Source organism: Rhinatrema bivittatum, chromosome 15 (assembly GCF_901001135.1).
Source record: "Rhinatrema bivittatum chromosome 15, aRhiBiv1.1, whole genome shotgun sequence".
Taxonomy (NCBI): Eukaryota; Metazoa; Chordata; class Amphibia; order Gymnophiona; family Rhinatrematidae; genus Rhinatrema; species Rhinatrema bivittatum.
In genome coordinates this window covers 55,388,980-55,400,063 of record NC_042629.1, presented here as the reverse complement: position 1 = coordinate 55,400,063, position 11,084 = coordinate 55,388,980, and positions in this window count along the sequence as shown.

The following is an 11,084-nucleotide window of genomic DNA, read 5'->3' as shown; positions in this document are numbered from 1 at the left end:
CATTGATAACCTTAGATAAAATTACATGTAAACCAGCCATGAAGCATGTATTAAAAGGACAATTTATATGAAACTCATCAAATAGTCTTTATATTGGAATTCTCTGTTACCGGATCATTGTTGGCACTTCTATTAAGTTTTACCTATTTTTTTTTTTTTTTTTACTACATGTGCCTTTTTGTAAACCGTTGTGATGGTAAATAATTTGACGGTATAGAAAAGATTTTAAATAAATAAATAAATAAAATTTGTATTCCTACCATTGAACAATGGCTTCTATAGAACAAACTAACTTGCAATAAGAAAAAGACTGAATTTCTTCTCATAGAAAGAACCCACTCCATGTGGCAATATTCTTCTATTACTCTTGATGGCTCTATTTTTAACATACAACAAAGTATTAAGAGCCTCAGTGTGTGGCTTGATCCTCATCTTTCTTTTCGGTTACACATCAGATCAGTTATTACATCTGGTTTCTACAAACTCAGAGTATTGGCTGGTTTGACACGTGTGCTACATGAATCTGAGTTTTTAACTGTTGTTCAGCTTCCATCTTTCCTTTAACTGATCATTGCAATGGCCTTTATTAGGTCTCCTTGACATCACATTGCATCTTCTTCAACTTCTTCTCAATGCTGTTACTCGATTGATTTCTGGGATGAAACAATACATGCATATTACTCCCACACTTATAGAATTACACTGGCTACCCATACAACAGCACATTGAGTACAAAATCGGTCTCACGGTATTTAAACTCATACAGTCGGCCATTTGCCTCACTTAAGTTATATCAACCCTCATGACAGCTAAGATCCTCTCAGAAAGGCCTATTATTTATTTATTTAGGATTTTTTTTATACCGACATTCTTGTAGAAATTACAAATCACACTGGTTTCCAGAGAACAAAAAACTTTGCATGAGAACGTTACATGGAACAAAGTGACAAGTAACAGTATTGAGCTAACATCATTCTCAAAATAAATACAGAGTGTAATTCGACAATTATTAACTAAATAACATTTAAAAACAAAATATTTACAAACGGAAGTTTATAGTTTCTTAATAGCTTTATGGCTAATCATAACTAAAGAGACTGTGTTATGTGTTGGACCAGTTGGTCAAGGTTGTTTGATATTATTAGATGTTCCTTCCCTAAAATATGCTGGTCTCTTTGTAACAAGATAGCCTGCCTTTTCAGTGGCAACTCCCACACTGTAGAACTCCTTTCCTGAAGAAGTGCGTCTTTGTTCGTGTATTAAACATTCAGAGGTCTTCTCAAAACCTTCCTTTTTAAGAAGACTTACTTTTGATTACTATAAGCTTGTTACCTTCCATACTTAGGCATGCTCTCATGTCTATTTAATATTTTTGTTTCCTCTGATTTGTGCGTCAATTGTGTCTAACATACAATTTTATGGTATCTGTTAATCATGTGTAACATTTTTATAGATGATTTACTATGTATGTCTCCTAGGCCTTCATTGTGTTAGACAACTAAGAAATTTTAATAAACCTAATTCTAATGACCCAAACCGGCCACTATCAGAGAAAGGATGCAAGACTCAATCGACCTAGTCTGACCCAGCATGGCACATCTTATGTTCTTATGTTAAATCTGAAACTCCTTTTCATTACATGAGCCACTAGATTGAAACAATAAAATCCACCAGCCTTGTTTATTTTCTCTACTCTCCCTCAACTTTCTTCTCAGAACAAGCATTACTGTAGTTTCAGTCACATGCTCATAATCTCATCATTTCCAAATTATTAAGACCCTAGATCAGGAGTGGCCAACTCTGTTCAAGATCCATAAACTGGTCTGGTTTTGAGGATATCCACAAGGAATATGCTTGAGATATATTTGCGTACAATGGAGGCCGTGCATGCAAATCTATCTTATGCATATTCATTGTGAATATGCTGAAAAACAAGGCTGTTTGTGGCTCTTGAGAACCAAAGTTGGCCACCCCTGCCCTAGATTAGAATTAGAATGTAGATATATAGAAGGCTCTGATATCACTAGCAGCCTGCAAATGATTGACCTTATTAAAACAGTAGTTGGGGCTTCCCAATATGATAATATATTACTGCTAATATCTTGGATCTGCCAGACAGTATATTGAGTAGAGGTAGGTAAGCCAAGAGGTTTGATAGGGAGCCAGAGCCACGTCAAGGAATGTGGCTGGGCTTTAACTGCCAAAAGACAAGCCACGGCAATTTAATTAGGACAGAAAAAGTACACAATTATAATCAAACATAAAAAAATGCATTGCTCAACTTATGTATGCTCCTGATTTTATTTATCCTTTGCGTATTTCTTCTTTTTATAATTTTTTTTCTGGATCAGTTCTGTCTTTTTATTCCTTCTGCTTTATTGCTGTTTTAATTTTCCTATTTTCTTTTCATTTCTTCATGCTCTTTGGTATCCCTTTTTCTTTTCTTTATTAAGTTTGTCAATTTCTATTGTCATTTTCAATAACTTTGTCTATAAAGAATAAAGAGGATATCTGTCGATAACTACGGTACCTAAATTGTTCTGATCGAAGGATTGGTTCTTTAGTATTGATTTGATGGAAGCTCTTTGAATTGATTCTGGAAACACTCCTTCAGTTAGTGATAAATTATCTATTTTAGCCACATCAGGAGATATGTTATGAATAGTTTTTAATGCATTACTCAAGAGAGGGTTTAATACGCAACATGCTGGATTTAGTTTAGCGATTACTTGCTGGATTTCAACATTCGAAACATGGGAAGAGGATTCTGAACATGATACTGCTTTATGAGAAATAAAAGGGTATTGGATAAAGGATGGAACTTACTAGTTAAATTACCCACCTTATTTGCAACAAATTGCAGAAAGTCATTATAGCGAGAGGGACATAAACCAGACTTAGCATTTTTGTGACTTTCAAAAGAAGATTTCAGAAGACATTCTACAATAGAAAATAAAAATCTTGAATTATCATCTGATTCATTACTTTTAGTCATAAAGTACCTTTTTTTGTCATATTAGTAGAATCTCTGTAATTCTATAATTGTTGTCTATGGTATCTCTAAATCTTGATTGGATTTGTTTTTTCTCCATTTTCTTTTAGCATGGAGCAAAGTTTGCTTTTCTTCTCTCAGTTTAGATGAGTACCATGGTGATCTATTTTTCTGGTGTTCTTTCAGTTGTATAGTTTGAAAAGGGGACAGTTAATCTGCTACCCCTAAAGTTATTTCATTACATTCAGATATGACCATAGTGATGTTCTCATATATGGCATTTGTTTAAAACATGTTTTTTTATTTGTACTTTTTAGCAGAAGATACAGGCAATGTAGAGTCCTTCCCATGTGTGTGCTCTTTATCTATTTCCATCTGGGCTACTTAATCCTTAACCTCAACCTCTTTACTGGGATATTGTAACTTCCCTATTTTGCAAGTATCCCTGGACGATACCTTCCTCCAAAGGAGTCGGAGAGAAGAGGGGAAAGGGTAGAAAGGATAGGTAGGGGTATAGGGAACTGGGGAAGCCCTACTCCTGTCACTGCGCATTGCCTTTGAAAATTCACCCCCCACCACTACGGTCACCTGTCCACACATGCACGCGCGGATGTTAAAATCTACTGCGCGTGTGCATGCGGATATATTTTATATCATGTGCGCGTTATAAAATAGCCGTGTCCATGTGTGCTCTGGGAAACGCACACACATCTTAAAATTGACCCCTTAGGTATCAGGTGAATGGGAGGGCGTCGGCATTGGGGGAGGTAGATGATGAGAGTACGAATAATATTTCATGGGGATGGGGAGGGAGGGTTGGGCTTGGCGGTGATGATACTTTTTTTTTTTTTTTTTTAGATACCGAGGTATAGCAGAGTTGCCTTCACTCCGGTTTACATTATAACAAACCAGTTACATTTAAATTTGACAGATTACATTAATCAGACTGAGAAACAGACATAAATATTAGTCTAACAAACAGCAGGATATATTACAAGTAAGGTATACTGAAAAAACAGGGTTCATAGATAATAGGATATATCTGTAGTTAGAGGGCGGGATAAATTGTCTTAATACCTCTTAATTTTACACATTTGAAGGGTTTGGGGGAGGGGGGAGGAGCCCATGCCAGCAAGTGGATTGATACTTTTGTAGTGGGAGGTAGTAATCGGGCTGGGAAGTTCACAACAGGTTTTATTTTCTTTTTAATAAGTAGCACTAGTTACCCAGATATCTTTGAAAATACCCGGGTAAGTAGTTAGTTATCCAGTCATATTCAAATGATGGCCGATTAGGATTAAATGTATCCAGTTATAAGTAGCCGGATATCTTTAGGCTAGTGTATTCAGTGGGACGTTGATCCGGATAATGCTCGCCCGTCTGCACTGGGGTTTGATGCTCGCCCGTCTAGAGTAGGTACTAAAAGAGGAGGTGAATGCAGGTAAACATGCAGTAAGCAGGGATTTCATTAGTTTAGGGTGGATGTGATCCGCTTTAAACAAAAGATCTAAGGACATTTTGAAATGGCAGCTCATTCCTACTCTCAGATTTTCCCCTTTCAAATGTATTCTATTGCAATCTCTCTTTATTTTCACCTGGCACACTGGGCATCAGTATACGTATTAGGGAGATTTTACACCCCTTCTTTTCCAAAAGGAAAGCAACTTAACTTTACTGCATTGGGTGGAATAAATCCCTATGCAATAATAGCAACAGAGCTCTGTTTTCATATTCTTATAAATGGCCCTCTAAATGTTTTAATCATTTCTGATTTAGGGTTGTTTCTGTTCTCTCCCATACCATGTTGCGTTCCATGCTATCCATAAATAAAACACTGGGCCATAGTCATGAGTAGGTTAGAGAATGCCCAGCCTCGCGATCACATTACAAAACAAGGACGCCTTGGAGTTTTGTCTTCTGAGAAGATTAAAGAGGGCCCTGTCATTACAAACCTGGCTACCAAGTTTCTTTAATTGAGGAACTGGTCCTGAAATGGGCTATCGCAGGGCAAATAAAGCCTGGCTTGCAGTCTCTAGGGGAGTCCTGAAATAGACCTGTTTAACAGAATCACACGTAAGTCAACATTTTCCCCTCCATGCAAACAAACGCGTGCACACCTGGCATATGGATGTGGAGGCTGACAGTACAATGACGGACAAAGCAGAACAGCCTGTGTGACGTGCTGTGAATTAATCACAGAGTGAGGCCAGCATGCTGGGCAAACAAGCTCTGAATTTGTGTCTGTAGCTGTGATTAAATTAGAAAGCTCTCCAACTAAAACAAACACGGATTGCTAAATAGTGTGAATGAGGCTAATGAAGTGGATGAAAGGTAGCTTGACAAGTAGCAGGGAGTGAGGAGAGAGAATGGGCAGGAAAGGAGGGAGAGAAGCCTCCTAACAGAGGCAAAGTTTCTGTTGGTTTTCTGGAGGAATAATGAGATTAGAGCTTCAGAGGGCACTCTGAGTGTTTCCTGTTGAGGCCACTTGACCGGCAGAAATATTTTGTAAACCAACTTGCCTTGGTTATACTTGTTCATTTCATGCTGCTGTTGGTGGTCTCCTCTCTCGTGTTACATTAGCATGTAAGATAACACAGTTCTCCTTCCTTTCAAACTGTGCTAGCTGGAATGAGGAACGCCCTTCCTAGTATGGGAGGGACGGATGATAGAAAACTGTTTCCTCCATCATATTTATCTACCAGCAAATAAAACGAGGATATTTCCCTTCTTCCCATAGCAAGCATAGATGGGAAAACATTCCCTATCATCTTATGGCAGGTGTAGATGATACAAGATGATCCAGTTTCCAACAGCAGGTGACGTGAGGAGATTCACCAGCATCCATGTTTGACAGTTGTCTTGGCACTGGATATTTCTCCTTCTCCGAGGGACTGATATTTCTCTTCCTTCTTTAATTGCCCTTGCAAACTACTTCATTACAGTGCTGCTTTCTTGGGAGGAAAACATAGGGATGGTAACTTTCTAAATGGTGCGCGTGTATGCCGGCGCGCGCCCAGATACACGGCCATTTTATAACTCGCGTGCACATATGGGTGCACGTTATAACATAGACTGGCTGAGTGCGCATGTGTGCAGAATTTTAAGTGTGAGTGATCAGGTGCCCAAATCTGATTTCTGCTGCGTAAGGCAGGGTTTGTTTTTTTTTCTGGTGCACGTCCACGCCAGGATCAGTTTTACCAGTTCACCCAGTGTGGAGCTAGGTCCTCCAAACCTGCCCTGGTTAACTCAGACTCTTTAAACCTCTCTGAATTGGCTATTTTATTAGTTTTTTTTTACAGTTATTTATTTAAAAATGTTTGTATACCGCCCAGGTCCATAGCAGAGGACCTGGGCGTGCGCTGGGACACGTAAGTATTTATGCGCACATCTCATGGCCATGCCTCGAAATGCTCACACCCTTCCTAGACCATGTTCCTTTTTGAAATTGCGTGAGATGTGTGCACGGTGAGAGATAACGTGCACTCCTGGGTGGCTTTCAACATTCAGTCGGTGCTTTAAAAATCTACCTCATACAATCTATTCTAGGGCCGTGCTTTCATTTGCAAATTACTTGAAAACACCAGGAAAACAAAATACGTCAGGCACCTAAATCAGCCTCTTCGAGAGCTGTCTAGAACTAAGCACCTAAATTTATGGCCCTAGTGAAACCTAGAACCAAGTGAAACATAGAAAGTGGGTGGAGTTAAGAGAGGAGAAAAAATTATGCACTTAGCACAGATTTTCAGCATTTAACTTAGGCTCCTAAATCTATGTAAATGCATTGAGGGTCTAAATTTAGGTGAATTTTCAACCTAAAATGTAGGTCCCCATGTTTGTCTGAAAATCTCCCTAAATTGAGGTACCTAATTTAGGTCTTCATTTACTAAGCATTTTCCCCATAGACCCAGAATAGGAGAAAAGCCTTAGTCAATCAGGCCCTTAGGCACTGAACAGTTTTTGAAAATTGATCCCAAAGCGTTACACATGGTCAAAAATGTTGGGTAAGATAAACTTAGGAAGGTTGGAAGAAATAAAACTCACTCAGGAAACGTACCGGAAAATTATAGCGCATACCTTAAGTACTAGGAGAGACTTCAGGAGAAACTGCAGTCCTCCTGTTTGCAAAAACTGTAACTGCCAACTTCAAAGCTACTTCATAATAGCAATGCCCACATCTTGGACGTATATATATCTAAGGGCCTGTCTCCCATTCAGTATTTCTGGGAAAAATGCTTAGTAAATAGGGGGATGAAGGGACTTGCCTAAGATCACAAGGAGTGTCAGGAGGATTTGAAACTTGCTTTCCCTCATTCTCATCTTGCCGCGCTAATCGCTAGGTTATTCCTCGATACCAGTGACATGGTTACGTATAGTATCTTCTATCTGATATTTAATAAATGCTTGCTGTAAAGAAGCAAATCCTAGCACATTCCACGTCAGAGCAGGCCACTTCCTTCCCCTGTACAAACGTGTACTGATGGAAGTCTGACCTCCGTTCTACCCATTGCCAGCTGCTTCAAAGTATATTAGTTACAGTGAATGCTTCTGCCGTGCACTATATCACCAAACTGGTTCAGATTGGCCAAACTGGTACATGGCGCATGTAATCACTCTGCTGTCAGCTGGACAACAAGCCACTGTGGCCCCAGTAGTTTGCTAGAAAATCCTCTCGGCATGTGGGAGCTCTGGGAAAGAAAAGCAAGTTAATTTACATTCCTTCTGGTCTCTGCTAAGCTGGCGAATTTCCAATTTTCAGCTAATATGAAGGTCATGACAGAAGCCGCAGAGGGCCTGGTAGGACATAATGGCAAAAGAATTGTAAATGTTGGCTTTAGTGAATACAGAATATGGGAGGGGAAATTTTCCATTCAGTATCGGCTCCTGAATAAAGGAATACATTTTCTCTTCTAGTGTGTCACATTAGATTTTCGGAGGCACTCGGCACCAGGTATATGTCATTAGTAACACTTTGCGTGGTAATGAATCCTTTTATTTATCTGCCACAGAGCTCATGAATACCTAAAGAAGCTGATCCTAGGCGCATCTGGCTCTGCTGCCAAAGCTTCACCTAACTTAATTTCATATCCTTTCTGAGAGCCGACTCTAGCAAAACAGCTGGGGCCAGTCTTAAAGCAACAACATCCAAATTTTTAAGTAAGATGAGCAAGTGATGAAAAACTTAGCAAACACAGGCTACTGTCAATTCAAATTACTGGGCAGATGAAGCAAGCAGAGACCAATGGAGACATGAACAGATAAGGGCATTCCGAAGCACTGAACTCCACAGGTGTACTTGCCCGGAAACCTGTAGAAGTCCCTGCTAAACAGTACACGTGTGGGTGATCACACTAAAAGCAGGGAGGATAACTTTCAAAACAACTGCACGTGGCAGCATGTATGCGTGTACGTGGCTGTAATTTTACCAAAGTATACTATAATCCGTGTATATCCTACAAACATGACGGCCAAAAAAAGACCATATGGAGTGATGTAGGACATGATAGGAGCTATGTTTTTAGGATTTTAGGATTACTAGAAATTTTATGTAGAGAATAATAGTTTTAAGTTTTATATTTTATGTTAATTTTATAATATATGATTTTTTTTACTTTATTTGTTGTAAACCCGTTTCGATAGATTTTTGAGCAACGGTACATAAAAAAAAAGTTAAATAAATAAACATCCATCCAATTAATTTAACTTTATAATTCCCATCACATCCTTAGAGATCTCCCTGTATTTATTCCACACTTTCTCGAATTCAGATATGGTTTTTCTCTCTACCACCTCCATCGGGAGGTTGTTCCACACTGTTATGGGTTCAGACCGTGCACACTGGTATCCCGCCCAGGGGCTCTCTCACCTGGGGGGCTAATCTCATATAAACACCCACAATTACTGAGATTATCCCTGGGGGCTTGAACCCAGAGGCCTATAGCCTACACAAATGGCCATTGTCTATTTCATTTAATTTAGATGGATCCACAAAATGAAAGAAAAAAAAAGCCAAAATTTCATTTTTTTAAAAAATTTTGTTTTAGTGCGCACTAAGGCAATTTAGTGTGCATTAATAGAATTTAGTGCACACTAACCATGAAAATAGGGAAAAACGAATAAAACCCCTCAAACTATCAATCATCCTAATAATTGAATCACTTCTACAATGGTCATCTTAACTCTTCCTTCCTGGGCACATGGCCCTGGAGACCTATCCTCGGTGCGAGAGAATACATCATCACCTTGAGGGCAGGTCCTAGCTACATGATTGCTTCCTGCCTCATCAAGCTGATGCTTTCCTTCTAGGTGACCGTTCTCCTCCAAAGCAGCACAGGGGCTGTCAGATCAGAGGTGAGAGTTCTCTACTGTGTTCCTGAAGGTCTCATCTATATACCTTTCTGTCTCTCTTAACTCTTCCAAGGTCTGCCACTCTAGCCTCCAGAGATTGTACTCGTTCTCTGAGAGCTAGGAGCTTTCTGCACCTGCTGTCTTTCTGTTTATAGTCAGTGAGATTTTTCCTGACCTTCTCTACTCTCATGTGGTAGTATATCTGGACAATATCCTTGTCTTTTCAAAATTCTTGGAAGAACAAGGACTTCTTGTTCTTATAGAGCAAGACCTTCAGAGGCTCAGAAAACACCAGCTTAATGCAAAATTAGAGAACTGCACTTTTGAGAAGGAGGAACTCCAATTTCTTGGTAATATCATTTCTCGACAGGACCTATGGATGTAACCTAAGTTTAAAACCATCCTGGAATGGCCTCAGCCAGTAGGCCTCAAGGCTCTGCAACATTTCCTCAGATTTGCAAATTATTATAGATAATTCATTCATGGATACTCTTCCTGGCACTCCACTCACAGCCCTGACCAAGAAAGGTTCTAATACCAAGTATTGGACTGAGGAGGCTGTTCAGGCATTCAGCCACCTCCAAGAAGAATTCACTTGAAATCTGTGTCTGCATCATCTAGACCCTTCAAAGTCATTCATGCTGGAGGCAGATACTTCTACCCTTGGGGTAAGGGCTGTCCTCTCTCAGCATAACAATCATGGAACTCTTGTAATCTGCTACTATTGCTTCAAGAAGTTTACCCCTCAGAGAGATACTACTAGCGAGAACCTAACTCTAGAGGAAAGGCATCATCTGTTGGAAGGAGCCTGATACTAATTAATTATCTACACAGACTATAAAAACCTGGAACACCTGGTGCAAGCACAATGACAAACCTCAGGAAGCCCTCTGGTCACTATTCTTCAATTGGTTCGACTTTGAGTTGTACTATTGCCCCACAGAGATTAATCAATGGGATGATGCCCTCTCACGATCCTTCGACCCCTCAGAACATATCATAGATCCTGCACAAATAGTCATCATGGTTGCTGAACTGATCCCTCCTGGGAAGTTGATAGTACCTAAAGAACCAGAAAGTTCTTCAGTGGGCCTATAATTCCCATTTAGCAGGTTACCCAGGAATTTCCAGAACCTTGGAGATAATCTTTCTTCACTATTGGTGACTATAGATGAAGCTTGATATAAAGCGATATGTTGAATCCTGCCCCACATGTGCCATGAATAAGAGCACCCAAGCTCGGCTTTAGGGGCTTTTACAGCCGCTGCCAGCCCAAAGAAACCCTGGATCCATTTGGTGACTGATTTTGTAACGGATTTTCCTAATTCAAGTGGCAACCCCACTATATAGGTAGTGATGGATCGTTTTTTGAAGATGGCTCTTTTCATTCCACACCCTGGACTTCTGTCTGTGCCTGAATTGGCTAATCTCTTTGTCCAGCATATCTTTTATCTACATGGCTTCCTGTCCAATATTCTTTCAGACTGAGTACAATTTAAAGTCTGCTTCTGCAAGAGCTTGTGCAAGAAATTCGGGATCATCTTGAATTTTACCTCGGCCTATCATATTCAAAGCAATGGACAGACAGAGCAGGTTAATCAGACCCTGAAGACCTTTTTGAGGTCTTATATAAACCAGCACCAAGACAACAGGCCATCCCTTCTCTCATTGGTTGAGCTCTATTATAATAACTATGAGGGAAGCTCAACTGGATCTTCGCCCTTCTACTTAGTCTTTGGATGCCACC